Genomic DNA, 6,000 nt, shown 5'->3' with positions numbered 1-6,000 from the left:
CTTGTTACAGGGAGGGGTTCGTCGAAACTGCGCCCAAAAGTCTTATGGGGTCCGTACTGCCAATTTAAACAATGTATCCCAGTTATGTTGGCGACTGATAACAGTTAGAAGTTTTTCGTCATGCTGTACACGGTAAAATTTAAAAATTTAAATGTTGCAGCTATGTTGACGTGATGCATCTAGATATCGTGCATGAAATACATTGTGTGTAAATAAGAAAGTTGCGCAGGCGCAGGTCCTACGACCCTTCCCTCTTAAGAGGCTTTTATCGCAGCCAATTGCAGGAGAACATTAGATCTCGAATACTTTGACTCTGCCATTTGGAGCAAAATTTGTCAGTAAACTCTACCGTTTGGCGTAATTACACGCGTGTAAATGAAACATATGGCCAGCCAGCCAGACACAAAGAAATCAAAATTTATAAACCAGATGACTGGACTCGTGTTGTACAGGGGCCGTAGATATGAAATATTTAGATGAGGAAGACAATAGACTACGGTTTTAAGTTGAGACATGTGATTGTGGATGGTATATACGACGGATAGATTATGACAATCCATTATATCGCCACACTCATGACATAAACACATCCTTAGTTCATACACGACGCGTAACATGGAAAAAAAAACTTGTTTCCAGTAAAAGACTGCAATGTGTGAAAAAGATGTTCGCAAGAAGATGATAATCAATGAACAAACATTATCTTGTCCTCCAATAAACCTTTCACTTCTACCGTGATATCAACACTTTATTGTGGCAAGTTTTTTCATGACAAAGGTGACATTACGAAGTCTGATTAGTCTTTTCGTTTTCTGCTGTATGTTATTATGTCATGCCTGTCGGGTACAAGGGCAATGCATTACACAGTCACAGTGTTCATTTCACGATGAAATAGTGCTTATATTTTTCGCACGCTTCTATTTGTTACACGTCAATGCCTGTTCATATGATAGCTCCATTGTGTACACTTGTTCAACGTGTGACAGCGTATATGTGTAAATATAGTTTATGGAAGACATGCACCATTAGTAACGATAAGCTGCATGTACTTGAGAGAGAGAGAGAGAGAGAGAGAGAGCGAGAGAGAGAGCCAGCAGACAGACAGAGACAGAGACTGGCAGACAGACAGTCAGACAGAGAGGAGAGAGCCAGAGAGAGACACACAGAGAGCCAGAGAGAGCGAGAGACAGACAGACAGACAGACAGACAGACAGACAGAGAGGAAAGAGAGAGCCAGAGAGAGACACATACAGATCCAGAGAGAGAGAGAGAGAGAGAGAGAGAGAGAGAGAGAGAGAGAGAGAGACTCAGCAACCGCTCAGCCTGGATAGTGGTTGACTGGTGTTTGCCTGGTTTGGCGTGAGTCAAGTGCATAATCTAACGCCCTGCCTGTTTTCCCACCATACGAACACACAGTAATTAAGATGATAAGAGCTGGCGGTTTTTTTAGACAAGTATGTTTAATTCCGCACGTAAATCCATCTAGCTATCGCATCGACAGGTCGTAAATACTAACGAGGTATATGCAGCCTCGGCTATATTGTAAATTAATCCCACGGCAACCAGTAAAGCCTTGATACGGCTTTCTTGTATTTATCGCCTAAAAATTTTATGGTGATAAATATTGACAGTTTTATACCAGTTACCACGTAAGATGGTGCTGTTTTCATTGTTTATACAGAATAACAAAACATTGAATGATATACGACTGTTGGAATGGACTGGAGTCTGTTGACGTACAGAAAATTGAATAAATTGGGCGACTAGATTTCTACAATCTCTATGTCGAGTTTTGATGTCATTTGTAGATTGATCAATAAGAAAACCTTGGCGAGCGCGTTGACTTTTGTTTGATCATGCCAATGTGAACAGTAAATGTTTGCACATGTACTGGCAAAACTGAAATAAAGGAAAACTTAACAGTAGAAAGAAAGCGGTTTATCCACAAAAATATAACTTGATTCATAATCTCCTTTGAGACAAAAGCAAGCTGGGTAAAGAATTGACTTGTTTTGGGCTACAAAGAGGTCAGAAGCCAGAGGTCAGAGGTCATAAATTCTTCTTTCATGTTGATTTGCTACATTTATATTCTAAATTTAGTGCGGTGTACGGCATCAAAGTTTGATGCCTTCAGCAGTTTCGCATCGAGCTACACTACAATAATGTCATTATTTTGTCAGAATGTCAGAATGAACGAATGTTTTAATTGAAAGTTACTAGCTATTTTTTCAACAGCATCAAATGTTAGTCATGTTGATTAGCAGCCATGCTGACCACAAGTTTATACTCAACTTTTTTCCAATGGCTTCACGCTACAGACTCGGATACTAATTGAAGATCGTCTAAGGAATGTGAATCCGAAAATAACTATAATCATTAGCTACGGCGAACATACTTTTGGTTATTTAGAGGAATTTAGTGTTTTGATGAATAGACTACACTATTGCAAGGACAGCTGTATGACTATCAGTTTTGGCGCCAATTTTCTAATTTTTGAGAGAGCACGATTTCAACATGATATGATTTTACAGTGAGTGTTGCGATATTTCATTTACCGCGTCCCGCGTCCTAAACTGTCGAAACTACAATTCTTCAAGGCAATGAATCAAAATCTGTGACAATCGTCGATAGTTTAGCTTTTGCTTCGGAAAAGATTGATGACTCCACACTGACAGGAGAACCGTCGGGGCGACTTACATAGACGCAGAAATATAGTCAAAGGTAGTACGCCTCTCGAAATGAAAGACTTAAATTTTATCTCGCACTTGCCGTAAAAAAAATATTAAAACATTAGCTACCGAAATCGAATATAAAATTTCATACTAGAGAAACAAATTATCGAATAGTTACCAACACTTGAAATTCAAAATGGCCGCCAACAATGTGCTAACTCCACGGGGAAATATCAAATCTTTGATTTTCACAAAAATAGCCTTTGGAAACTTTACTTGCCTTTTGAACTTAAAATGAGCTACCATAAGTTGTAAAGGGAGAGGGTCTGGTGAAGGTTTGAGAGTTCGAATAGTCGTCCCCGAGGCACATCCTACCTTAAACAAATAAAAAGCAACCTTATTATTGGAACTAATCACTAAATAACACTGGGCTTCCCTTCTTTCCTAACTTGCAAACGACATTATCTCCGCTCCGGATATCGGTTTCCCCCGTCGTTTATAATGAATGTACTCCCAATAGAATAGAACGGATAGGCCATATCACGTGACAACGTTAGATAATTGAATATTGCCGCGTTTTGTTCCGAAAAAAACATGTTGGGAGCTCGGAACTATAATTCATGCGGCCCGCAACAGTGTGTTTCAAAATGAATTCTGTATTAGAACATACAGATGATGAATGTACTCAATTACACTTCCTTTGAAACGGATCCCCTCACAGTATTACAACTTTCTAAATGTAACAGGTAATTTATGTGTGTACTGTTAGGGGGTCCTCAGAATAACTGCTGTGACGATGATTTGTTTATATAATTTCATTAGAGGATGGACTGAAAAAACATAGCAACATGTAGAGTAAGAAAGTAGAGCATCCAGAATGTAACATATCTGAAAACAGCATTTCTGCATCTGATTCGCTTTATATTCATCTCCCTTTGTTTGCGTCAAAGCGAAGTAGAGTGAATCAATCTTGCCTAGTAGGTTATCTTGGAAATATGATTGGCCTAAGGGGTCGGATGTCTTCCGTAATAAATGAAGAGAAACGCGCCCCTGGCGATAGGATAATGATGTATTGTGTATTGCTTTTTAATATGGCCAAGCATGCTCAAGTCTTGTCTTCGTTTTTGATATGATGTTAATCCTGTGGGCCAACAGTGAGTATTAGAGGATAAACAGACAACGATATTCGGCGTTTTCTGCATCATTTTCTCCGAGATCTGTGATTCTTTTAGGTAACTGTACTGAACTGGTTTGGTACGGGAGAAGGGGGCTATCACAAACGAGATAGACAAAACAGACAAAAGAGAGCCGTGGATTGTGAAAGAAAAACTGGTTGCTGCTTTGAAAGCAGAGACGTCGACATGCAAGTTGGAAATCTTTTCATGTACTGAGAAAAGTGCGATTGTATGTAGCAAGATCACGCGTGATGTTGCATTTTCCCAGTCTCGCGAGATTTGATCAAAGGTTCAAGGGGAAAAAGTTTGGGGTCTGGACATTTGAACTTAGCTAATTCAGGTTACCAGCAACAACGATTGTTTTCATCGGTCTCGAGTAGTTTATGAAAGTTAGGAGCCCCGGTTATCAAGAAGTCGTTGCCATTGATACGTACACCTTGAGAATGCCAAAAGTGGACAAATAGAGAGAAAACACTCGTCTGGTGGATCGGAAACAACAAATATTTCGTGTATGCGGACGGACGGACGCGCGGAAAGTAACGCAGAGAGAGAGAGAGAGAGAGAGAGAGAGAGAGAGAGAGAGAGAGAGAGAGAGAGAGAGAGAGAGAGAGAGAATAGCCATTTACACAGAAAGCGAGGCAGAGAGACAGACGGACAAACAGGTTGGCTGGCTCAATTCTTGTCCGTCTGGCGCCCGCCTTACGACCCTGTCAAATTCCATCTGATGTGAAGTCAAAACCCTTGATGGAAATTAAAATTCGTTATTTTACCACTCTCATTTATCTCTATTATTCCGCCGACAATTTTCGAATCAATGTTAAATATCAACATGACGCCATTCTCAGCCTTTGATAAATCAATGCGCGGCGCGATAGCAAGTTCATTTCCACTTTTATTTGAAATTCGATGTCTGCGCGTCAGAATTGCCAGGCCTCATTTGCATATGAGAAGTGATAAGTCGGCCGATATGTGCTATGTCGTCAACCCTAATTTTGTTTATTTTTCTGAATCGTAGTCGTCGTTTTAATGTACAAACCTCTGATGACGCACTACCGTTAAAAATCCGAGTGGTTTCCGGAATATACCGGACATTATCCAATGTTCGAGTGTTTTGCGTTTGAGCAAGGCTCGAGTGTTTATTCAACAAACAATCACTTGTCACAGGTTGAATGAAATACGATTACATCATTGACACCCCGAGGGGAAACTACACTGAATAACCAAAATAAACTATAGAATTTAGACATTGTGGCTTAACGCCTCTCACATCCTTTCATAAACGGTATATTTAAAGCCGAAAATATGCGTCAACACGGGTAACGTTTCAAATTATACGTCTTCACCAATATTGCGAAATAAAAATTGTTCTGATTGAAAAGAGATTTTTCGGCGGACGAAAACACACTAATTATTTATAGACGATGCTGTCTTAGCTATATCCGAGATGATTGTTGTCTCATTGAAGACATTTACTTGCCGGAATCCAGTCATTTAGTCGGTATGAAAGCCTACGGGCTTCCTCCGAGCTCCCCGTGGACGAGTTCATAACTCAGCATTTGATTCACGTTGAAGTACATTCAATCATAATTAAGGCAAAGAACACCGATTTTTCCATCTCAATAGCTTTTCAAACGATCGTCGTGGGAGACACATTTTCCAACTTTTCATTCGAGCACTCTCTCGTGTGTTACTAATAGTGTTTTTATTCTCCAAGTTATTTCGAATTCCAAGAACCTGGTTGTTATTTCAGAATCGAGTCATAGTACGTCAATATTTGTGCAATACGTTTCTCGCCACGTTTTCGCTATCTATGGAAAATGGAAGTGTTAAATGATTGAAAGTCACACACTACGCCAACATGTTACACTTTACCATCATGTTACTACTCTTGAAAAAATTATTCTACGAAGGGTGTATATATATATATATATATATATATATATATATATATATATATATATAATGTAAATGAGCTAATTAACTTGACACACCAAATGCTTCTCAGGACAATAAAATATTTATCAGATCAATACCTGTATCAAGTTTCATCAAATGTAATACTGTAATTTTGGAGTAATATCACTAATTACAAAGTTAATTAAATATGCAAATGAACCCTTAACTCCACATAAAAATGCTTTAAACCACAATTA

This window comes from Ptychodera flava, chromosome 3 (assembly GCF_041260155.1).
Source record: "Ptychodera flava strain L36383 chromosome 3, AS_Pfla_20210202, whole genome shotgun sequence".
NCBI lineage: Eukaryota > Metazoa > Hemichordata > Enteropneusta > Ptychoderidae > Ptychodera > Ptychodera flava.
The sequence above is the reverse complement of the archived record's forward strand: the minus strand, read 5'-3'. Positions refer to the sequence as shown.